Below are 26,325 nucleotides of genomic sequence, written 5' to 3'. Positions count from 1 at the left end.
GGCCAGTGAGCAAGTGTGGGCACATCCGCCTCCATCCAGCTAGCGGGGACAGGTGAGGCAGCATAAGAAACTTTGCCTGTGGGAAGTCTGCACACAGAAAGCCTCAGAGCCTTAGACAGTGGACTGAACAACAGTGGCTTTGAATTAAGCTCTAATGACCATTGCTTAAGAACATGGCCACTGCTAGCTTAATCATGATTACTCATCAAAACAAACTGGCACCTGTGGCCTTCAGGTAAGAAACCCTAATTAACTCATCCTTTCCACAGGCTTTTATAAAAGAGGCTTCATGGAGTGGTTGGTTCTTTTTTTTTTTTTTTTCTTCCAGTGTTTGGCCAGGGCTGGGTTTGAACCCACCACCTCTGGTATATAGGACCAGCACCCTACTCCTTGAGTCACAGGCACCACCTGGGAGTGGTTGGTTCTTTTGCCTTTCTGTCAAATAGTACAGTGTAGGAAGCAGCAAAGTGGAAGCAGAGGTTGGGCTCCTGCTGGAACCTGAAGCTGCCAGCACCAGGTTCCTGGATTTCCAGCCTCCAGAATTGTGAGAAATGGGTTCCTGTTCCTTATAAATTACCCAGTCTCAGGAACTTTGTTATAACAACACAAATGGTTTAAGACACTATTCTATACCATAATCAGAATTTGGGCCAGACCCAGATGGTTCGCACCTGTGATCTGAGCAACTCAGGAGGCTAGGCTGGGAGGACTGCTTGAGGCTAGGAGTTTGAAGAGAATAATAATTCTGCCACTGCACTCCAGCCTGGGTGACAGGGTGAGACCCTGTTTCATAAAAAACAATCAGTCATTTCCCTGAGGGAAATGAGGAAGTATGAAAGGCAAAGCTAACATTATTTCCAAGGCTCCCCTGGAAAGTAAGGCAAAAGGAAAGTGAAGGGGGTATGTGGTGTACTGGAGGTAAGTTGGTGGGGAGATTGCAAGGAAATTTGAGGCATGAGTTGGGTTGTAACATTCTTCCTATGTGCAGGGCTCATAAACACAGATGGTCTGAGATAGAGGAGTAATCTATGAATCCGCCCCTGTGGTTCCTTCTGAGAACACCTGCCGTCAACCTACTAGAGTTCCATCCGGATTTATTGCGTATCTACTTTCCTACACAAGAGTAAGGCTGGAACCAGTTAGGTTGATCTAGACAAGACCACAAAGAGTTTGGAGTGGACCAGCCAAAAAAAGGCTGTTGAGTATATAAAACACCGAGAGGTGATGGTTAGGATAGCAAAATAAACTGGCTCATTTCTCCAGTTCTCCAAATATTCGGTGGTGTCAAACCATGTAAACTGTTCAACACATTCTTTTTGGGGTTGTGTGTTGGAAATAAAATTTGACCCTCATTTGTAACAAAAGAGACATGCCCATTAAAAGCTGGCTTTCAGCTAGGGATAGAAAAGGGCCATACTAGATTCTTCCCGCTAGGTCTTGCTTATTTTCAGCAACAGAAGCAGGTCTGTATTCCTAGCTGTAGAAAAAGGTGCCAGCGGGAAGGTGAGCCTTCAGATGAGGCTGGAGTACAGGTTGGGATACACCTTCAAGCCCGTTCTCCACAGCGGCGGGCAGGGGGCGGGAGAAAATGCGATGCTGCTTTGGCTGAAAGAGAGAAAAAAAAAAAAAAGCCAAGACATTTGACAGCTATATCTTCCCGCCATCACCTTCCCCAAACCCATGTATCTCTTCTTAGACATAAACTGAGGAGTGAAACATGGGTTGTCAATGTGCTTTCAATGAAAAAAGTCTGGGCACAAGGATGGAAACGAGAGCGGCTGAAAATAGGTGCACGACTTGTTGAGCATACAAATCATTTCCCCCGGCCTCCGAGGGAGGGAGAGAAAATCTCTTGGACTCCCTCCTCGTATCCTGTGCTCTGCATTTGGGGGAGGAGGCAGAGGCTGGTCTTCAGGCGCTCCCCTCGCTAGCCCCGTGGGAAACTTTTCTCGCAGGGCCGGCTCTGTCCACCTGGCTCGGGCGAGACGGCGGGAGGGCGTCCTGCGGACTCGGCTCCCGGGCGAGGGCCCCAGACTGCGCGGCGCGTCTGTCTCTTTAAATTCCAGCTGCGCGGCTGGGAGACAGCGCCCCTCGCCGCCCAGGCCGGCTGGCAGCTGCGAGCTCGCGCTTTCGCTCCCGGCTGCGCGCGGCGCAGGGCTCGGCTCGGCCCGCGGGCTGCTCGGCGGCGGCGGCGGCGGCTGCGGCGGCGGCGCGGGGCGGGAGGCGCGGCCCGGCCGGGAGCGAAGAAAGAGCCAGCCGGGCCGCGGGAGGCGCCGCGCCGGGTCCCGCGCCCGCTCTCCGCGGCCAGGGCAGTTTTCTTCGGGGTGACAAGGATGTGCTTGGGTGTTTTTTTTTTTTTTCCCCCCTTCCTTCTCCTTAAGACGATTTCCATAGTAACCTGAGGATTTCCGCGGCCCGCCCCGGCAGGAGCTCGCCAGGTAAGGCTGCAATCGCCTTCTCTTCCATTGCAAACCGCTGCGCTCCGTCCGAAGTTCCTTTTGTGGAAAATCGCCCAGCTCAGCGGAGCCCCGGGCATTTGCAACAGCGTGTAGGTTCCCAGGTGCCTGCCACGGATTCCACCCCCTCCCGCCCTCCTGCTGCTTCCCCGGGACCCTTTATCAGGTTATTAAATGCACGGTTCGGGTGGCTCCCCTCGCTTCCTCCAGGAGCCCGGGGATGGGGGCGCCGGGAGAGGTCGGGGGAGGGTGGCGCGGCGGTCCAGGGAGTGGCGGCTCGGAGGGGCCGGCTGCAGGGCACTTCCCCGGGCAGCTCGGCGGTGCCCGGCCGGGGTCGCCAGGGGCGGCGGTCAGCCCCGGGCGGCGGATCCCAGAGCTCCCGTCTCCGGACCAGGGTGGGAGGGACGCAGGCTCGGGGCGACCCAGCGCTCGGCAGCGGCTGGCCGGCGTCCATACCTCACAGCTTTCCTCCCTCCTCCCGCCCCTCTCGGGAATCTTTCTCCTCCTCATTTCTTTCTTCTTTCTTCTTTCCTCACCACCAGCTCCATGCTCTTCCCCCTCCTTCCTCTTTTCACCCCTCATTTCCTTTTCCCCCTTTCCCCCTTAAAATAAAGAGGGAATCATTTGCAACCCGTTGGTTCTGCCGACACGGGGACAGCTGTGAAGCCTGCAGCGTGGCCGCCTCAACCTGGTGGTTTTCAGACTCGCACTCATCCATCAGCGTGTTTGCTTCCTGACTATTGATCTCCCTGGATTCTGCAGAAGTGCATTGCATTCTAGGCTCAGCGTCTGTATGTCAGGATACAGTCCTGCCGCTCGCTTCCGTGCTCTAAGGATGACATGTATTGTAAGGGCTGCCTAGGTTGTAAATGCGAATAAGCTATGGGTATAAATCAAAGTATCTTTGAAAAAAATCTAGCCTTATTTTAGGAGAAACTTCCCTCTTAAATTGATACATCTTCCCCACCCCTCCAACACTTAATTTTAGGAAACTTGGGAGACAGTGTTTTCTCCATTCAATTTATAAGGAACATGCAACTTCTATCATCTTAATGATCTCCTCTTTGAACCTCAAATTTGCACATAATTAAGGTTCAAATACTCGCTCCCAAAGTTCAAGCTGGCTGAAGTGGCAACCTCCGGTACCAGGTGCTTGGAGAAGCAGGAGAGCCGCACAGACCCTGGCAAAGAATAAGAGGCACAGCAAGTCTTGTGTGAGATAAGTAGAGTCAGACTACAGTCCTGAAAACAGGAAAATACAATAAAGGGCGTTTTTAATTTTTTTTTGCTTAGTGTGTGTATAGCTGTGCAAGGTAAGTGTAAGTTACTACTTAAAAAAAATGATCCACCCTAGTTTAAAGCCTTTTCTGCCTTGTTTATATTGAGATGCTTTTTCCCTGTTTTTTTTTTTTCCTTTGAATCATAAAATGTGTGTATCGTGAAAATAAAGGGGAAAAACAGGATGACTTCTACTTAACCAGACATAGTATTTGTGGTTTTGCTCAAGTTTTCCTGAAGTGGAATTATTTCACATGTGAAAATGATACTGATCAGTACTCTTCCTCCACTCTGTCTCGGGGGTGCAGAGAGTTTACATGGAAGGGGCAAGGTCTCAGTTACAGAAGTCCCTTTGTCTGCACATTTGTCTTTAATTTCAGCTGTTAATATCGGGTAAAGGATCTTGGAGCAGAGAATGGGTCAGGCAGAAGAGAAACCACTGACAGAAGATATACCCAAACCAAGAGAAATGATCGCCATGCTAGCCCACATGTTGTCTTTGTTTTTAGCCAATTAAGAAGCTAAACGTTCTAAAAGTATTTCGTTCTCTAATTCTACACCTGACACTGTACATACACGAGTCATATTTATCCAGTTCAGATGAATATTTACAATAGATTTAAAATTCCCTTGCCAGTGAAATCCAAATAGCATCTTTCTTTCTAACATTTTCTCTAGTGAGCAGCTATAGTAGTAATGGTCTTACATTACATTTTTACCTGCCTTGGCATTTCCTGACTGGGTGGGTTTGTCTTGACACATTTACAAAGATGCTCCTGACAGGCTGAGGGGAACTTGTACCTACAATTAGTTGTGCATTCAACAAAATGCCCATTTTCTCCTGTTCTTGGTTGGAGATGTCATGCCCTTCAGGTCATTCACTATTTTGATGTGACTGTTCCTTTTGTATGTGTATGTGAAGGATTTAACAAAGTCTGTTCTGATCAAGTCTTATGTGATTTAATGTTAAAAGGTATTAGTGACAAGGAAAAAATTAATCTTATTTATAGTACATTGATCCTGAAATATTTTCCCCTCGTGATTTCTTCTATATATGGATCACTTAATGAAAGGTTGGAAATGATGAGCTATGTTTTAAGCAGGAAAAAAACATCCCTGAAGTTTACCTACTTCAAGTCCCTTATTCTCATGCAGAGGGATTAGCAAATGCTTTTGATCTGATATTTTAATATACTGAATTGCTGAACACTGCTAATTACCAAGAATACATTTTGTTAATTCTGAAATTGCTCTGTCAAGTTGTTTGGAGGGTTCCATGTGAGTCACCCTTGTAACTCATGGCAACAAGAAATGGCTGTCCTGAGTGGACATGTACCCACTCTGATCACACAGGGACTTGCTAGGAAAAGAATTAGTGTGCTGGCTCCTGTGTATAGATGGGTGTTAACTTTTTCACTAAGTTTTGATTTATAATGACAGTCCCTAGGCATTGTTTTGCAATGTCTCTTAACTCATTTGTAGTAAGTAGGTCCTTACTTACCTTCGTTGATAAATTCTTGGAAACCAATTTTACCTTAGGCTAGCTGCTATAAACCAGAGCTAAGTTCCTATGACATGGTCACAAAAAAATCACCTAGGCTCCAAAGGCTCCAAAGACTTCTAAACATTGAAATAAATGAGCTATATATTAAGAAATATAAATAAAAACCAGTAAGATTATTCACCCAATTATTCCAGCTCAGGGTCATGGATGGCTGGAACCTATCTTGCAGCTCAGGGCAGCAGGCAGGAACCATCCCTGGACAGAAGGCCATTCCTGTGAAGGCACACTCACACTGTACTGCCTGGGCCATCGGAGACTGCCAGTTCTCCCAACATGCACATCTTTGGGGTGTGGATGGAAACGTAGGGAAAACCCTCACAGATGAGAACATGCAGACTCCGCACAGTGGCCCTAGCTGGGAACTGATTCCTTCATCCTTCCCCGCCATCCATGCTATAAAGAAACTGCATTGACTGAGATGGTGTTATTTGGGGACCCGCTGTTCTTGATAGGTGTTATAGAATTCTCAGTAAACACAAGTGTAATGCTGCTTTTTAAAATAGAAAACTTTTAGAGAAGTGTGCATATGTGTCTGACTTGATATGTAGCTGGGATAATTAGGGTGAGACTATCACCAAATCAAAGATGACAAGTTGTATTAATTTCAGAAATGTTGGCATTTCTTTTTTTTTTTTTTTCCTGCTAGAGACAGAGTCTCACTTTATCACCCTCGGTAGAGTGCTATGGCATCACAGCTCACAGCAACTTCCAACTCCTGGGCTTAGGCGATTCTCTTGCCTCAGTGTCCTGAGTAGCTGGGACTACAGGCGCCCCCCACAACGCCTGGCTATTTTTTTGTTGCAGTTTGGCAGGGGCTGGGTTTGAACCCACCACCTTCAGTATGTGGGGCCGGCACCCTACTCACTGAGCCACAGGCACCCTGCCAGGCATTTCTAAACTATAAGAATGAGGGAGCTGTGGAAGGAAGCAAGATCCAAGAGGTAATGTTCTCACTTTTTACTCCTTCAGAATTATTCTTGCAGTCTACTTTGTACTAACAGATGTCACTTAGCTTTATTTTCTCCAGAAGAAAAATGAACATAACAATTTCTTCCTGTTTTGTTATTTATTTTTTTGAGACTGTCTCACTATTACTCTGGTGCCATAGCTCATGGCAACCTCAAACTTTTGGATTCAAGTGATCTTGCCTCAGCATCTTAAGTAGTTGGGAGTATAGGCACCCAGCATAGTGTATAATGTCCAGCTGGCCAGTTTTTCTATTTTTTTTTTTTTTTTTTTCAGTAGGGACTAGGTCTTGCTCTTGCTCACACTGTCCTTGTGCCAGGATTACACGTGTGAGCCACTGCACCAGGCCACCTCTTGTTTAATTCTCAAATGTGTATACTTAATATATGACATTATCATATACACAGGTACATATATACACGTGATGGATGCTAAAAAAATACATTCAGGAGCAACAAAAGACTTCTGAAGAGGGAATGGGGAGATCTTTCCTTGGACCTTCCATGGATGAACAATGATGCTGCTGAGTTTTTTCTTCCATTCAGGAGAAGGCCAATTTATTTCCATTGTGTGGGTAAAGGCAGAAGATACTCAGTGACTAATCCTGTAACAATATGCATCACAATCCTGGCAAGTATCATCCCTTTCCTTGAGTGCAGCTGAATAAATTTCCCTCACTTTTAACAATTTAAAATTTCTTGCTCCCCCTCCTTATTTTATGGTAAGTTACTTTTGGTAAGGTTCAGTGGACCTTAGGATGGGAAAATTCCCCAGAATTCTTCCTGCTCAGACTTCATTATTTTCTCCCAAGTCTGACAACAGTATCTGATGTAAGCTCGGGTGCTGATGTTTTCATAGCTCATCATTTTTTTCTGTCCCAGATGAAGTCTCGGCAAACATTGTAATATCACAGATTTTGAATTTAATTCATCATTCAAGTCGGTTATATAATTCAGTGGTTTTGTTAAAAAAACTCCATGTTTTTACAATTATATGTATTTACTATTTTAGAATTATTTTACAGTGTTCAGAGGAAATAAGCCCAGTCCTTGTAAAGATTTAAAAGCGGCTCGTCAGCCCAAGTGCCCATTGATCCATGAATGGATTAATAAATTGTGGTATATGTACACCATGGAATATTATGCAGCCTAAAGATGGAGACTTTACCTCTTTCATGTTTACATGGATCGAGCTGGAACATATTCTTCTTAGTAAAGTATCTCAAGAATGGAAGAAAAAGTATCCAATGTACTCAGCCCTACTATGAAACTAATTTATGGCTTTCACATGAAAGCTATAACCCAGTTACAACCTAAGAACAGGGGGAAGGGGGAAAGGGAGGGGAGGGAGGGGTGAGGATGGGCAGAGGGAGGGTGATTGGTGGGATTACACCTGTGGTGCATCTTACAAGGGTACATGTGAAATTTAGTAAATGTAGAATATAAATGTCTTAACGCAGTAACTAAGAAAATGCCAGGAAGGCTCTGTTACCAGTGTGATGAAAATGTGTCAAACTGTTTATAAAACCAGTGTATGGTGCCCCATGATCGCATTAATTTACACAGCTATGATTTAATAATTAAAAGGAAAAAAAAGCGACTTGTCATGTCATTATACAATATTTGTATGATGCTACTTTTTTACTATTTCATGCAACATCATTTTCATTAGAGTTGTGCTCATTTTAACTCCTTAAGATAATGGGGACCTAGAGCTTTCTAGGTCTCAAAGCAGGGCTGGTGACATAGAGCCAACATTTTGAGAATGAAAAGTCAGTGTATTGAAGAAATTATTTATCCAGTTCAGGTATAGCCAAGAAGGTTTAAAACTTAAGTGCTATGTTTAATCTTTCTTTGTTTGTATTTATATTTGCTCCACGTATATGTTGAACTATGCGTCTTACAGGCTTTCACTTTTCTCTACTGAGATCATCTGTCCCCATCCTTACTGGGTAGCATTAGGAAGGGTTGTAGGCATAGCATTGAAGAAATGATGCCTTTAATATGCTAATCTTGGAAGTGCAAATATGATAACAAAATCCTATCCTTTGGGAATTCCCTCCACCTTAAAAGAAGTATTTGTTATTGAACATCTTCTGAACAGCTTCTTCTACTCCCTTATTGAGATAGTTGCCTAATTGTCTTGACCTATTTTAAGGTGGTATTGGCCAGCAGTTGAAGACATAGCTTCTAGAACAGCCTTCCTGACTTTGAATTCCAACTCCCCTATATAGGTGATCTTGGGTAAATTTCCTAATTTGAGTCTCACTATCCTCATCTGTAAAATAGTTGTAGAGAAGGATTTCTGTGATAATTAAATGAGAGAATGCTAATATATTTCAGAGAAGTGGCATGCAGTCATTATTGCATATTAACTCTATTATTGTTGCTCTTCATGCTGTTATTGTTGAAACGTATAGAAAGGCCAGGTTATTTTCATGTTTGTTGTTCCTTCCAAGTCTGAGCGTGAACTGTAATGCTGTGCTTATCTGCATAGGAGCTCTGCCCCTCTTCTCATTTCCTGTCTCTACCTTAGCTTTTCCCTGTAGTCTCAAGCTGAAAATAATGACCAGGTGCCAGGGAGATAAGAGTACATTTGGGGTTAGGAGTTAGGGGGTCCATTTTTCTAGTTTCTAAGAAAAGCTTATCCTAACCTTTTAAAATAGGTAGTATGAACTTCTCCCATGGATTTTTTCATTCAAAAATTGACACTAAATCAGGATTAGCTATAGTAGTAATGTTAAAATAACAAAAGTGTAGGAAACATAAAGTTTCTAGCTTTAATACTATAGTTTCTAAAACAAGTTTGGTACAGAAGGTTGTTGTAGTGTTTCTACATTGAAATCACGCGATGATAAGATGTCATGTTGTTAAAGATGTGATGTTTCAGCCTTTTTTTCTGGGCTTCAAGTTTACATAGTCATTGCATGGAGTAATTTTCTTTACATATTGAGGGGATGTCCGCATCTGCAAAATGAATTATTGGATTAGCATACCTCTTTAAAACTTCTCCTCTGGAAAGTTGTGAATAAACATAAAGGTGGGCAGGATGGTATAATGAAATCCAATGAACCCATCATTCAGCTTCAACAGGGTAGGTGAGCTTTTAAAATCCTTCCCAATTCAATGATTCTGTGATTCTCTAACTTTGTTAATTCTAATTCACTCTGACTTTGGAGACCATTCTAGAATATTTGATTTTTAAATAATATTGATTCTGTTGTCAATATTGCTACTAAAATATACATATTAATACTAAACATTTAATGGCAAGTCAAAGTAATATACAAAAAATGTGTTGGAACTGAGTAAATCTAAGAAGTCAGGATTAAATATGAGATGAGCTTGATTCAACAATTTTTAAGTGCCTCCCTTAAAGAACTATATTTTCATATCTAAGAATAATTTTCAAGAAATGGGACAATAGTTTTAAAACTATGAGCATTAATCTTTCATTTGGAAGCTTATGTCAGGATTGTAACAGCCTCTGAGGTGGTCCCCAGGGATCCTTGTGTATTGCTATTCATCCTCCTGAGGTCTCTTCCACATTATATGTTCTGTGTGATCAATGGAATATGATGCAAGTGACGGGGTATGACTTCTGAGGCTGTCATAAAGACCTCACCTCTCCTACTTCCTCTGTTGGCTCACCACACTCTGGGGAAAGCCATCTCACAAGCACACTCAAGCAGTCTAGAGAGATTCACATGATTAGAAAGGAAGGCCTGGGGGCAGTGCCTGTGGCTCAAAGGAGTAGGGCGCTGGCCCCATATAATGGCGGGTTCAAACCTGACCCTGGCCAAAAAAAAAAAAGGGAGGCCTGGTAACAGCCAGTGCCAGCTTACCTGTCACATGAAGGAGCCACCTTGGCAGAGGGTCTGATAGCTCCGGGCACGTCTTCAAATGACTGCAGTCCTGAGTAACACTTTGACTTCCTTCACCTGAGGGCCCCTGAGCTGGAATCACCCAGCTAAGCTACTTCTGAAATTCTTACTCACAGAAGCCATGTGAGTTATTAAATGTTCATTGTTTGAAATTGGTAAATTTTGGAGTAATTTGTTATATGGTATTTATAATTACAACCCTGAGGCAGTTTAAGGGTTTTGTATGTCATCACTGCTTTATAAATATGTAGGAGCACCAGTTAATAGAGTTCTAGTTGACAGATTCCTATTTAAATCTGCATTGACCACAATGAATAACTAGCATCTTAGAACTCTGGGAATGAATTTTCTGTGGACATTATCTATAATGAGTAAAGAAGATAACACTATGTCTTTTTCATTAGCTGCTAACCTGAGCTCAATCGTGGCCCGCCCTTCTGGTCTGTTAGAAATTCAGCTGATTTGGAATTTTGAAAGACAGCAGGCCTGGAAGTTGGAGGACAGGGATATGTTTTAGCTGATCCCTGGGTAGACTAGGCGATAGTACCATAGTTTACCTTCTGGTTACTTCAAAAGTTACTCCTCTCTCCAATGTGCTCACATTTTTATTGTCCTAGAAGCTTTTCTTTTATGTAATGAACCAGGTTGTATTAAAGTGTCACAAACATGACCCAAGCCAGAGCACTGGGGACCTGTTGTAGCCACTCTCCATGAATTTGGTTTTTTGCCTTTTGTGTGCATTGCCGGATTACCCTCCTTACGCATGGTTTTAAATTGTATGCATCAACCTATTTTTATCTTTGTTATATTATAAGGCTCATTAAATCTAAAAAAATGGATATTTCCAAAGGCTAGAATAGATTCTGTATAAGTACAAAATTTTGGTATATTCTTGCAGATAACATAGTATGGATTAGAGAAATGAAATAATCTTGCATTTTATCTCATGAATCTGTTCAATTTTTATCTAAACAAATTACCAATCCCATTAAAATTTGGCCAAACTGCAACAAAAAAATAGCCGGGCGTTGTGGCGGGCGCCTGTAGTCCCAGCTACTCGGGAGGCTGAGGCAAGAGAATCGTGTAAGTCCAGGAGTTGGAGGTTGCTGTGAGTCCTGTGACATCATGGCACTCTACTGAGGGCGGTAAAGTGAGACTCTGTCTCTATAAAAAAAAAAAAAAAAAATTGGGATATGACTGAATATTTCTTGTTTGTGATTCATCGAGGGTGCAAAGACTCAGGTTACACTGATTGCATTTGTTAAAGTCCCTCTTATAATTGTGTCCCTCCACCTAGAGGTGTGCCAGACACCGTGACCCCCTCCTTTCTCCCCTCTCCCTTCTCCCTCATTCCCCTACCCCACCTCTATTAGATCATCTACTGCCTTGATACTAGAATTGAGTACATTGGATTCTTGAATCTTTAATATCTGTAACTGCTAGATAATCGAAGTATTAATGATACGGAGCCTTTAAATTGATGTAAATATTAGGTTATTTTCACAAATGAGCCACCAGGCATCTTTTGGTTTGGAGCAAAAGGTTTTTGTATTTTTACCATTCCATTTGTTAAGCTGGGTAACTTAATAGGATATCTTGCCTCCAAGAATTATTTTTCATATCCAAGGTTATTTTGGTATATAACAGCAATGGTGTTCACTGACCTATGCCAATATCACACTCTGGGAATTGAAATTGATTTTTTTTTTCTGTTTTATTTTGGGTCCTGACATACACATTTACCTTTGGAACAAGCATTATGTGGAAGGACTCAGGAAAACCAATAAGTAGTCATTCAGAGATTAGTTTCCAGGACATCACAAATTAGTTGTATCATAAGCCTCAGGAAAAAGTTAATGGAGTTAGTTCTTCTAGACATTTTTATGTTTGAACACATACGCAACAAGAACTACTTTCACAACTGGGGATACACAACACTGATCTGATTTTTCGGGTCCTTATGAGGTATGTAGAAATTAAGCCACCCCTAGTTGCCATGGAAGGCATATATGCCATCTGTGTGGAGAGTCTGGGACTGGTAGGTGTCTTTTGATGAGCATGTTTCAGTTTTATTTATTTGCTGGAGAGTGTGTCCTGCCTGTGTGCTTGTTTTATGTGCTTTGCACTGTGGGTATTGTATTACTTTACCCCATGAAGGAAACAAGATGCTTAAAAATAGTTTCTAGAGATATATTAATTGCCTTTGACACTATGATGAACTTAGGAAGTACAGGAATGAGTCACTCAGGGTCCTTGCCCTTGGAATATTATTTAATTTTTTAATTTAAGAAATGTTTAGGCTGGGTGTGTTGGCTTACACCCTGTAATCCTAGCATTCTGGGAGGCCAAGTTGGGTGGATTGCTTGAGCTCAGGAGTTCAAGACCAGCCAGCACAAGAAAGACACTGCTGTCTCTACTAAAAATAGAAAAACTAGTGGGGTGCTATGGGTGGGTGCCTATAGTCCCAGCTACTTGGGAAGCTGAGCCAAGAGGATTGCTTGAGCCCAGAAATTTGAGGTTGCTGTGAACTATGAAGCCACCGCACTCTAGTCTCGCGCAACAGAGTGAGACTCTGTCTCAATTAAAAAAAAGTTCAACTTATTTTTCAGAATATATAGTTATTTATTTATAGATTTTTTTCACAATTTATTGTGGCCAGGCTGCATTCAACTCAAGATTGGATTGTATGATATAACTATAACTGAGAGTTATCCTAAGTTCTACACTCTCAATGAATGCTAATGCTCTTTTGAAGGTCTCCTACATATGGCCTTAATAACCGCAAAGGCTTTTCTGCCTACAGCAGATAAATTCTCAGTAATGTCATAAGTTGCATTATACATTATGCCATTACCCGTAGCCTTTTCATTTTTTGCCAACAAATGTTTATTTGGGATATTTCCCACAGGGCAACATCTTTATTATACTTTGGACTTATTTTTTTCTTGCTAGAGTGTAAAAGCATCTCATAAACCTTTAAATAAACTTCCTGAGATTAGTGCTTGCTGATTGATCAGAATTGAGGTGAGGTGGTTTGGATATTTGTATGGTTAGAGTTCTCTAAACACGTGAATCTGCCCTGCCAGTTACCTCTATTCTTGTACAGACTCACCAAGTAAGGTGCGTGCAGGTGACGATCAGAATACCACTTTATTAATAGCTGGAGCTGGTGCCAATTACCCTCAGCACAGGACTTTGAAGAAAGGTCATTTAGAGCAAGTACTTAAAGCTTGAGTCCAAATGTGTTTATCTTTTTAGTCTTAATAACCTCTGGTATAGCCACAGTTTAAGAAGTCAAAAAGAGAAAGAAATGGTAGTGTCCCAAGAGGGGTTCTGAGTTCACTTGGCCCCATCTAACTAGGAGGTTGAATGAAGGGGAGAGGGTTGACCTTGGTTTTGTACTCCTTTAAAGCGCAGTGGCTCCATCCACTGATAGGTAAGATCCAGTCGATGTTTTGGAGTCTGACCTATTAGAAGGGGGTGGACGAGATGGACCTGGAGAGTGGGGAAAAGTCCAGGAGTGGATAAATCATGGTACAGCTCAATATGAAACCCTAGGGGTGAGAAGGCTTCCCATTTGGGTGTATACACATATATCCTATTATGGTTCTAGTATACATAGTTATAAATATTATATGATACATATATATATATACATATATATATATATATATATATATACATATATATATATATATATATACTCACACTGTACCTCATGTATCAACCTCAGTGTGTCCTGGGGAAGCTCCTCTTGATTGATCAAATATAGTATTTCCATAAGAAAATACTCAAAAATTCACAGTAAGTGGGTGAAGTAAAATGTTGCCCCTACCCACCAAAGTCTGCACCGGATCTCCAGAACCTGTGAGTACATCACTCATCACCTTTCATGGCAAAAGGGACTTTGCAGATGTGACTAAGGTTTAAGGCATTGGATTTCTGTCTGGGCTAAATCTGAAAACATGGATTCTTGAAAGTAAAGACTCTCTCTCTCAGTTGTGGTCCAAGGATGTGATGATAGAAAAAAGGGTCAGAAATGTTACCTTTCAACTTGAAATGGAAGAAGGGCTCAATGGGTGAAGACACGGAAGAAGGTAAAGAGACAGATTGTTACCAAGTCATTTTAGCCCAGTGAGACCTCTGTCCGACTCCTGACGTCCAGAACTGTAAGATATAAATTTATGGTGTTTAGCTACTAATTAAGTGACATAAAGACTGTCAGTTTATTTCAGGTTAGGTTATGAAAAATCTTTTGATTTTTTCAGAGCTTTTGGGTTATAAATTGCACTTATGGATTTTGGACCTGTAGGAAAAATTGGGAATTTTGCCATTTTAACCAAACATATTCATTATGTTTGAATATTTAATTCTGGGCGGAAAAGTTACTTAGAAGAAGATCATTTGGTTGTTACCTTCTTAATATGTTGAGCCTTGCCGATTTCTTTGTATTTGCTTTCATGGCCTTTATGGATCTTACACTGGCTGATGAGGGGTCAGGCCACCTTGGCTGACCATGGGTCTTAGTTCTCTGTAAATGAGAATAAGATAATATACATGAAGAGACTCAAATGCTAAAGAGCTATCTAATCTGCTTTGGTCTTTGTTGAGTGTATTTATTATTATTATTTTTATAGCTTTTTTATTAATATTAAGTCATAGCTGTGTACATCAATGTATTGTTAAACAGCTGTTTTTTCTCCCTCCTTCTAGGATGGAGGGGAAGAAATTTGCAAGGCGATTTCTGTGAATGTGGAATGATCAGTGGTGTCTCTTCCTACATCTGCCATAAATTCTTCCCCTATACCAACCTTTAAAGTGCGTTTGCCTCTGAGGGAGGAGGCAGTTGGGAGGAATGCCTCACCATGGGTCAGCCACTGGGTGCCCTTGGGCTTATCCGTGTACTTCATTGTTAACCCCTTAATTACATTATGATTTTAAGTGAGGATGAAATATTACTCAGGTTCTGGACATTCTCATGGCAGAATGTGGAACAAAGTCTACATGTGGAAATCAGCCATGATAAGATTTTGTAACGTATGCACTGCACCCCATCACACAGGCAGTGGTTAGCTCAGCACATTGAACACGCGCCTTTTGTCTCCCTTGTGATGCTCGACTTTTGTCCTAAGCTCCACTATTATAAAATGAGTGTGATTGTCTGATTCATGTTTGAAGGTTATGTTTTCATGTTTTCAATGAAATATTTCAGAATGTCAGCATCTTCGATTCAAATTAAAACGCTAACTTTGAGCATATACCCTGCCCTGTCCTTGATCTGTAGATGAATCTTCAGAAACATCAATTGTCCAATTGATTCTTTTGACGCTCAAGTGCTGGGAGAACGAGGCTTACTCTGCCTGGCAATTGTGTGTTGGCGGTTGTGCTATTGTTTGTACTTCATTTTCTAGAAAATTGATAGATTTCGAGCTGAAGTTTATAATCAAATATGTGAGTCTAAACATTTTTTTTTCCTCACTAGGGACATCTATCTTCTGTTTTCCCTGATCACCTCATTGTTCCTACCCCCAGCACAAACCTTTGTCTTCCCAGCATTTTCAGTATAATACATTTTGAAATATTCTTAGCCTCTGACAAAAGTAATTGTGACTCAAATATAATTTGACAACTTGCTCTAGGCAGAGCTTGTTTTGAGACCTCATGTCTGTAATCAATAACAAGATGACTATTTTTGCAAAAATTTAAATAAATTTATCTAGAGTATGGGCCCAAGTGGAAAACAGTCTAGCATATGGGGAACACCATAGGAAAATGTTCTTACCTGAAATTCATGCTGGAATTTCTAAGGTACATAATCATAAATTTATTTCAATGCTTATTAACTCTACTGAATTTCAATTGAAGTATATACATCTTTGAAACAGTTATGGAATTTAGCAGCGTGCCTTATTTTTCACACTATGGTGTATTAGGCTCTCAGCTAGGTGTCGACTGGAGGTGGCGGCAGAAATGATGTAGGTCTTGCCCTTCATGAGTTTGTTACAAAGGCCTCAAGTGCTGCAGAAAAGTATTGAGTATCTGTAGAGGGAAGACAAAGGAAGGTGAGTCTTGTGGATGGAACTGAAGGATGCTTAATAGAGGAAGTGGCTTATGAACTTTGCCTGAAGGATAGATAACATTTGGACATACCGAGGTGGAAAGAAAGATACTGTAACCAGAAAATGGTGTGGTGAAGTATGCAAGCAAAATTCAGTTGTTCCCGTGGTGTGGGGTCCTGTAGGATTGAGCCCCCAACCCACCACTCCCTGCATCTGGTCAGCTTCTCCCTACCGTCCAGCCATGTTGGGAGTTGAGTCCCACACACGTCAGCTCTCTTTCCACTTCAGACCTGTGCAGACAGGTCTATTTTCTATACAATGAGATAACTTTTGAAAACTCATTTTAAGGCATGGAAATTTCTTTTTGTAAATCACATCTTTGTAGTTTTTCAGGGTTGCCACCATAAAGTCCAAGCTGTATTTAGGGGACGTTTGTTGCTTGACTGCACTCATGCCACTTACACACTCATTCCTCGCTTATTCTTAAGTCATGCTTATTCTGTGAACTAAAGTGCTGAAAAGACAAGGATGAAAGATGAACTAGTTGCACTTGAGCTCGCTGCTGGTGAGAGGCTGACAAATGGTGCTTTTTAAAACTATTTTTTTTTGATGTGAAACTTGCCTAGTTGTACTAACTGCATGAAGAAGGTACATGGAAAAACAGAGGTGGGTGTGACAACTCTGCCTGGTGGCGAGGCGGTGGGGAAGGGTGCCCAGAGAGGATGTGCCTGAGCTGAGTCACGAAGGATGAGTGGGAACCTGCCAGATGGACACAATGGAGGGGGGTGTTTCAGGATGTGACTGTTCAGAAAGTGTACAAAGGCATAAGGGAACGTGAAAAGTTCGTGGACAGTGAGTCCCGAAGCACAAAAATGCGTGTGTGGGACAGGTACAGCATGATGAAGCTGCAAGGGCAGGTAGCCTGTCAACCATATACATTCTAGACCAAGGAATTTTTATTCTGGATGCAGCAGTGATTGTTGAAATGATAGGGATGCCATACGTGCAATGTATATTTCCCTTTGAGAGCAGGTTTAATGATTATAACATGAATATAAAAATTGTTCAGTGCAGAAACAATACCCTGTGTCAACTAAGAGCTGAGCTTTCACAGCAAAACATTTCATGGGTGATATGAATGAGGTCTAGTTAAGGTCTCTATAGCGCAGTTTCTTTATCTGGTACGTGGGGATGATGGTAACAGTTGTCTCAGAAATGGTGTGAGAATTTGGGCTGCTATTGCCAAAGAACTCAGCTGTGGTTTTATAATGTTTTTTTTTTTTTTATTTTGGGGGTTCATTGAGGGTACAAAGAATTAGGTTACACTGATTGCGTTTGTTAGTTAAAGTTCCTCTTACAATCGTGTCCCGCCCCCAAGAGGTGTGCCATACATCAAGACCTCCTAACCCCCTCTTTTCTCCCCTCTCATTCCCTTACCTCCCACCATATAATAAATCATCTACTGCCTTCATATTAGAATTGAGAACGTTGAATTCTTGCTTCTCCATTCTTGTGATGCTTTACTAAAAAGAAGGTGTTCCAACTCCATCCAGGTTAATACAAAAGATGTAAAGTCTCCATTCTTTTTATAGTAAGTGCAATAAACTATGTACGTTTACAATGCATTTTAATTTTATGACTGAACGTTCAACAAGAAGTTGGCAATTTGAGAACAGAAAGGTCCTTAAAAGCCAATTGCAGTGTTATTTTTAACCTCATAATAAAGGTCAACAGCTATAAGCTGAGTTTTAAATATTTCTTAGACTCTGAGGTTGTCTTGTTTACCTGACTGGGGAAGGATAACTACAAAATAAGAAGTGATAGGAATTAAAAATGATTTGCTAGTGTGGTAAACAAACAGCATGAGGGATCTAAACAGGGGTTAGCTAAATGTGGGTGAGGTTATTGAAACCCCACCCCACAGTTCTATTGTTGTGTCTCTGTATCAGCAAAGGTAGAATCATCACAAGGCAATCTACAAAAAACAAGGAAGGCTTAATATTTAAAGAGCTTCACCACCATGACTCAGTTGGTCCAGAGCAGCATGGGCTAAAGTCTTGGTCACCAAAATGGTACAAGGGATTGCCATGACTTCCGCTGGCTTTTTAAGGCCTAATAATTACCAGTAAATATTTGTTATTATGAAACTGTATGTTTAAATATTTACTTGAAAATCTCTCATGTACTAAAACAGTAATTTACATGTATATGTAATCAAAATTTTCAGAGAAGATGGAAGTACAGATTTAGTGCTTCAGTTGGTTAAAAAAAAGTGTGTATTCGTATGTGCAAAGTATTTCACAAGCAAAAACTGTACATTCTAAAAAAGACAACCCTTGTACATAATTAGGTATTTATATATCTCACAGGTCTTTCTGTTATGAAAAAAGCGAAATAGCAACTTTATAAGACGGGAAGATAGACTGATTTTTCATAGTATATCTACGACTTAATTAATGTTTCCTATTTAAAAATATTTTGAATCTTTTTATTGCTTTCGCAAACTTTTAAGGTAGTAACCATGAAAATTTTTTGGCAGTGGAGTGGTTTTATTTCACTGACTTTACAATTAATATTGAAACATTCTACTTTATCAGTTTGATAAATCTAAAAAGCGGGACTTTTTAGATGTTTGACTTCTCCTATCTTTCAAATGTTACACAGAGCAGAAGCCAGCTGTTGGTCCTTTTTGCAGAGCAGTTAAGATTGAGTGATGAATAATTGTTACTGTCCTCATCATGTGAATCTCTGGTACCAAAGGAAGGAGCAGTGGAGAAAAGTTTCTAATGAGTCGGTGCTGTCCTTAAAAAAGAAGTGGGTGGTAAATTATATAGCCAAGCCCTTGAAGATTAACCTCCAGCATGTGATTAGTTTTATTTTTTGCTTAGCATTACAGTTTAATTTTTTGATAAGGCAGTTTATTGCCCGCTAAAAGTATTTAAATTAGGGGAAAAACTTCTTTTGTGTTGCTTATCCAAAAGGAGCAATTTACCAGTGGTCACATCATACAACTGTATTTGCATTCTGAACCCCCTGTTAGGGCTCTTGTTAGGAACTTGTATGGATTTATTTGCAAAGAAGCACACAATGAATTGGACCTAGGGAGTAAATGAATTCCATGAATTACAAGGATGACCTTGTAGCCAGGAAAAGATTTCATTATATGTCTTCCCAGCGTGCAGTGTAATAGAATTTGTGTTGTATGCCTGATGTTCAGATCTTTTTTTATTTTTGTGAGTTATATAAAAAGATTGAAATTCGGCATCCAGGCAGCAGACAATAAATTGGCTGAGCTCTAATTGTGAGGATTGTAGAGTGCTACATTTTATTTTCCCTCCTGTCATGCTCAGCGAATAATTAATCCCATTCATATTTCAGCCTCCAAACATGCTTGCATCTTTATTTGAGCATGATGGGAGCACCACGTGAGCAAATGTTTTTATGGTCAGAATCCTAGTTATGCGGATTTTTGTCTCTTGTGTGTATAGCCAAATAATGTAAAGTCTGGTATTTTGAGCAGGTATTAAAGCTTTGCAGAACTGAGAAAGGATAAAATAGAGGCAGATGAAAGAATTGAACTGCCAGTTTCTGTTTCCTATAGAAACACATTCTACTGGTCCATGCTAGAGAGGGCAGCTTTGGAAGCTTCCAAATCATCAAGCCCTGTGGTGAAGTTCTGTTTGTTGCTAATTGATTAGCTTTATGTATTAGGAGGTGCAATTACATGCTATCCCAGCCAACTGTCTTTTCCTTTTTTTTTTTTTTTTTTTTAAAAGTCTGTCTTTCAGGCGGCGCCTGTAGCTCAAGGAGTAGGGCGCCGGACACATATGCCGGAGGTGCTGGGTTCAAACCCAGCCCCGGCCAAAAGAACCACAAAAAAAAAAAAAAAAAAAAGTCTGTCTTTCAAACCAGATTCATTCACTGCCTGTTCAAAGGGTTTGAGTGTGTGTGTTTTCTGCACAAGGACCTGATTCATTTGACCAAGGACCTAGTGGCCATGATAGTCAACTGTGACAATGGGGAGTAAATTAAAATAGCTTATAGCCAGGATCAGACCATCTCTGAGAGAAATCAGAGGAGTCCCAAAGGCCTGGTGAATAAATTCTGTTTTGTACACTAGTTAAAAACAATCTTAAAAATGGTAGCACTTAAAATACATGAAATGCAATAAATCATTTCCTCTTTCTACAAATTGGTTTAGAGAGAATTTCTAGTAGGACAACAAAATGTTAATTTGCTATCCCTATGATAATTTAATGGTAATGGGAAATAGTTATTTGGTATTTGTTGCTCTGTTACCTTTGTTTAGTTCTTTTAGTATTTGCCGAAGGCATTTAGCATGTGGTAGCTTTAAGTCTGGAATGTACATGGTGTAAGCACTTGTCCCCAGTTTACAGGTGATTGAACTGAAGCTTAAAGTTTAGTGGTTTACTTTACTCCAGTTATGTAAGTGATTAGTGGTAGAGTGGAATTAGAACCCAGATACCCTACTTCTACACTTTTGAACTGAGATCTATGATTCAGAAAGGCATACAGTTCCCGGGGTAATGGGGACAGGGATTTTATTGCTGCTGGGGCATCCTCAACCAAGACAGGAATGTAGTTATGCCTCTGTAACATTGTGGGATCTATGTATTTTTAAAATCAGTAACGATAGTTGAAGGGAGAAAAGCACTATCTGCTTGTTTTGTTATGGAGGCATGAATGGAAACCCTTTTTTCCCCACTTATGTTTTATAGTTCGGGTCTCATCTTTGAACTGGGCTTCTGCGAAGTCAGTAGCGATGGTGACTTACAGTCATCCAGGGCAGTGTCTCCTCTAGGCCATACATGGACTAAATATAATTTTTGTTTCTGTTCTCACTATGAATGATCATTGTGAATAATTTGATCATTTTTCTCAGGAATGTATGATTTAAAGTGTCATCCTGTGTTCTCATTTTTGAAATGGACTCATAAAAACCCTCCTCTGAAATGAATAAATACACTATTGTAAGTGTTGAAATCATGTAAATAGGAACATTCATCCTCCTCTCCTTGAGTGTTCCAAACAGACACATGGTCAACCGAAGGGTTTGAATGTGCCCTTCAGGTCAAGATCATTTTGTAGAGCTAGGCGTTCAATCAGATACCACTTTTTAATCAGTGAATTACATGAAGCAGATCAGGTTTTCCTGCCAAACAAATGACTGGGGAGGAATAATTTTATAAGTGTACATCCCTGAGTGTTTTTTTACCCCTATGGAATAGTCCTTTGAGGAAACCATGATAACTAGTTAAAGCTGTGTGTGCTTTGGCTGTTTCTGGGTTTGATCTTGAGCGGCGGTTGGAAATCACATCTGTGTGAGGCACGTGCTTTTTGGTTTTGTTTTAAATTTTAAAATAGTTTCTCATTAGGAAGAGTTTGGGAACATTTGAGTGTGTTTAGGAAAGAAAATTAGTTTGCCATTACCTTCTCCTATTCCTGCCAATAAACTCACTAATCTCCGTGTTTCTCTCTGCATTAACCTTTCCCCTCCATCTTCCAGATGTCCTGAGGCTCAGAGAGGCCAAGAGCAGTCTCCTGTTGGTTGTGATTAGGTTTTCATAGGGAAAATTTCCCAGCCCTCTTCCATAAGTATTCAACTTTCATATGGTCCTTTTTTTTTTTTTTTTTTTGTGGTTTTTGGCCAGGGCTGGGCTTGAACTTGCCACCTCTGGCATATGGGACTGGCGCCCTACCCCGTTGAGCCACAGGCACCGCCCCAATATGGTCCTTTTTTAAAGCCGCATAAGTAAATGTGGCTTTAGATATTTCTAAAAGATCTTAATTTGTGTAATCCTTCAACGTTAGTAAGTATATGTTTTATCTCCTTGGGGCACAGAGGGGCAAAAAGATGTTCCGGGCAGGTTAGAGTGGGGGCAGAGATGGCCAAGTGGGTCTTCTTACTTCTAGATCTTTGGGTTTGAAGTAGGAAATTCAAAAGTAACGCAGTTGCCAAGGTGAAATAATCTGTTCATCTTCCCCCACACACTGCAGGCTCAGCTACAATAGGAAGTCAAATCTCAGTTAGGCATCTATTACACTCAACACATAGTTTTTAAAGCTACAGGAGTTGAGAAAATAACATACTGTTCCAATTAAGCAACTATTGGAAGATACGCTATAGCTTTTTCCCATCATGTTCTTGTTTCTTATTGCCTGCTCCTACTAATTAGTTTTGCTTTTTAATTCTGCCACCAGTAGTGTTTTACCTGAGCATTAGCACAGTAGCAATTACAAGATTCTCTCGTGTGAACACACTGGCTTAGTCCTGGGTGCCTGGGAATGTGCAATTCTGGGTTGTACAGTACACTGATAAGGTGCTTGGTGTGATACTTGTTCCTTGTGATTCCCCGTCTTCTAAGCAGGCCTGTGGCGGTGGAGGCGGCAGGACTGTGCTGTAGCTGAGTCAGCACCGTAGGACAATGCGTAGTCTCATCTTGAGTGAATTTTTGAAGTCTCTCTCCCCAGTGCCTAGCAAGAAGCCCTGCTTGGATGTTAATAGCCCGAATGAGACTTGGCTGTAAGGGTTGGAGAAAAGGCAGAGCTCTTTTCAAGGAGGTTCAGACAGATCATATTCTGAGACAAGGGTAGTGATGACCATGGTGAGTCAGGGGTGTCGGCTATTAAGAATTGGCCTAGAACACCTACAGGCCTGTCAGCTCCCAGTACTCCTAACAACGGAATAAGACTCTAAACACACGGCCGAGATCCACAGGGCTCACTATGGACACAAGCAGGAAATTGCTCTGAAATTTCACGTTTCATTCTAAAACTGGATGTAGGTTTTGTACTCAATTTCATAGTCTTTGTTACATTAAAAATGATTTAAAATCTAGAAATAGGGACTCTATTAATACTGGGTCTTGTATTTTCTGGTATACCTCTCTGGCTGATTTCCGTAGCTTTACCCTTCAGTTTAAAAAGCATAACTCTACTGGAAGCAAAAATTGAACAATCTAACCTTTCAGAAAGATCATACAAACAAGCTCTGTGGTGTTTGGTTAATATCCAAGGCAAAGATTCAGTGTGGTATAAAATAAGGATACTATCCAGTGACAATTTCATTTTTTTCCAAGCTTGCTATTAGGTTTTAATGGTATTCTTGCCCATTGGTGAAATAAAAACAAAAAGCAAATAAGTGAAACACTTCCTATCTCATAAGAGAAAAATATTACATAGCAGGAAGAACGTTGGGGGGCACGTTCATGGGCTGAAGCACGTGGGTTGGATGTGGGATTTTCAGATTTGTTTCCTCTGGAGTTTGGGGACTTGTACAAGGCATTATCTCTTCCTGGAGGTGGCATTCAAAGGTACAGGGAATCATCAGGCATAAACCTGGACACCCTGTCTTCAGTTCTCTGTGGCTTTTGCTGAGTAAGATGGTTCCAAGCATTATTTTGTCAGTGAGCCCAAAATGTGTAAAACAAATAAAAGTTCAGTCTGAACCATGGATGGGACCAGGATTGCAGTTTTCCACCCTCCCTTCCACACGTACCTCACCCAATAATGCTGAGGGATCCTGGCAGAGAGTTTGAAGACTCTGACGGCCATGAGTGTATTCTGCCCACCATTTGCCCTCAGGTGGAATTCCACGTTACATCTTCAGGTTCAGAAGATATTAGGTAAATGCAAATCCTAGCAGGGGAAGAAGAAGGATGCGATCTCATGTGAGCTGGCAAAGTATTCGTCTTGGGCTCTGTGTTCTTGTTTATGCCTTTCCTTTTATAACTCCTATTTTGTTTCTCCATCTGGAGGATGAGTTTGGGACATACTTTATTTCTTCTACTCTTTTTCTTGTGTCTTTCTTTAAATACCTGGATCTGAATATAACTTGAGGGGTGGTTCCATAGAAATAGCCTTTAAAAACAAAAATCCAATCCTCCCGCGTGCCCAGGAAAGCAACAGGGTTGTGTTCCCTGACCCTTCACAGTCACTAAGTTGATCATTACAGGGCTGAGACCTTAGACCAGACTTGGTGTGAAAGTAAGGGTATTTTCAGGCAGGCACATGAAAGCACACAGGAAAATGACACAACCCTGATGGGCCTGCGAGTTTCCCTTGTGTGGATAATCCCACTTGATTCTATAATTTGTTCTGTTCCATTTTTCTGCTCTGTCCTTTTCCCTCCCTAGTCTCTTGACTGCAGCTGTCTCTTCCATGTTCCTGCTTGTGGTCTGGGAGTGGTTTCTGTGGTTTCTGACCTCCCACCCTGATCACTGTGTCTGCATCGTTCTCTTAGTTAAAGCTGCCCTTCCTCTACAAGTGCAACCTCCAGGCAGAAGGAGGCCAGCGCCTTGCAGAGGGAGTGGAATGAACTCAACACCCTATCCCATGTCGCTGATGTGCTCGCATGCACGCTGCCAAGAGAGACTGTCAGGCTCCCTCCTCACTGGACGTTAGCCGGAAAGAGACGGTGGGCAGCCGTCTTTTATGGTCACCCCTTTTTGTTTGTGTTTTTCCTCATCAGCAAGCTCTTGAATTTCTTGTGCCTCAAGTCCTCACTGGACGCTTATCATAGATGCCATCAAACTTGTAGGTTCAGTGGTCTTAGCCCTTACCCAAGGCGAGTAGACATACTTCTTGTAATTTCTTTCAAACTACCATGTCATTTTTTCTGCTTTGAGTTATAAAACAGCCTTGGACTAATGAAATTCCTCTCTAGTTTAGCTCATCCTCAGAATTCAGCTGCTACTTGTTTGAGGCGCTTCTTTGGGTTTCATTTAGTTAACTGTACTCTTTCAGGTGCAATGCTCTAAGAATGAATGGTTGGAAATGGAATCTGTATCTGCAGCTGTTTGATATTTGGTAGGAGGCATATGAGACTGCTATAGGTAATAGTAATTAGCTACCATGGAACACTCGAAAGTTATGGTGGCTCTGAGAGGCATGGAGTCTCCCTTAGTCACTGCTATTCTCATCCATGGTTCACCATCTGTTATTTATTTGGTGACTTTTATGTGCCATGCATTTCCCCCGTACTTTCCCATTTAATATGTTAATAAGGAAGTATATTAGTATCCTATTACTACTGTTGACAAATTACCACCAGTGTTGTAGCTTAAAAACAAACTGGCTTGGCACCTATAGCTCAGTGAGTAAGGCGCTGGCCATGTACACTGAAGCAGGTGGGTTTGAGCCTGGCCTGGGCCTGCCAAGCAACAATCACAACTGTGACCAAAAATAGCTGGGCATTGTTGGTGGGCACCTGTAGCCCCAGCTACTCAGGAGGCTGAGGCAAGAGAATCGCTTCAGCCCAAGAGTTTGAGGTTGCTGTGAGCTATGACACCACCTCGCTCTACTGAGGGCGACATAGTGAGATTCTTTCTCAACAAACAAACAACAACAACAACAACAAAACACAAACTTATTTTATAGCTCTGGAGGGTAAAAGTCCTAAAATCAAGGTGTCAGCTGAGGTGCTTTCCTTTCGTAGTTTCTAGGAGAAAATCTGTTTTCTTACTTTTCCAAGTTTCTAGAGGCTACTCACATCCCTTGGCACAGGGCCCCTTCATCCATCTTCAAAGCCAGCAGTGTGTCATCTTCAAATCTCTGACCTCTGCGTTGTTGTGGCGTTCCCATCTCTCCCCTTTCCTTATGTGGACCCCTGCAATTACATTGAGTCCCTCTAGGTAATCCAGGGTAATCTTCCCTTCTCAAGATACTGAATCATGTCTGCAAAGTCCCTTTTGACATGTAAGGTAACATGGTCACAGGCTCCAGGGATTACGATCGTGGACATCTTGGGGGTCATTCTGACTGCCATAGGAATGATAACTTCCAGCACCAGAACAGCAGCAATCGCCACCACATGTCAATACGTGTGCTGTGTTGTAGGCAGAGCCCTGTCTTACGTTGTTTTCATAACAACTCTAAGGAGGAGGTGGTATGATCCTTATTTTATGGTTGAAGACATTGGGGCTCTGAGAGGTTAAGTAACTTGTCTAAAGTAACACAGCTTGTTGGCTGCAGAGAAAGCAAAGTCCAAACTGTTTGATGCCAATGCTCATAATCATCGCCTCCACGGTCTCAGTTTTCACCTCCGTAGTACAGATCGGGATCAGTGTAAAGAGGCACGTTCGCCAGGTCACACAGGTG

The 26,325-nt window shown here is 41.5% G+C and overlaps 1 protein-coding gene across 4 annotated transcripts in view; it reads left to right on the top strand.

Moving 5' to 3' along the window:
* The first annotated feature begins 2,231 nt into the window (after positions 1 to 2,231).
* NAV3 (neuron navigator 3) overlaps positions 2,232 to 26,325 on the top strand; it is an 862,702-nt gene continuing 838,608 nt past the window's right edge. For all 4 annotated transcript variants that reach the window (XM_053585283.1, XM_053585282.1, XM_053585281.1 and 1 more), the window contains exon 1: positions 2,232 to 2,438. The gene's annotated coding sequence lies outside the window, so the exon portion shown is untranslated. The remainder of the gene's footprint in view (positions 2,439 to 26,325) is intronic.

This window comes from Nycticebus coucang, chromosome 3 (assembly GCF_027406575.1).
Source record: "Nycticebus coucang isolate mNycCou1 chromosome 3, mNycCou1.pri, whole genome shotgun sequence".
NCBI lineage: Eukaryota > Metazoa > Chordata > Mammalia > Primates > Lorisidae > Nycticebus > Nycticebus coucang.
This window is presented reverse-complemented; position numbering and strand designations above follow the sequence as displayed.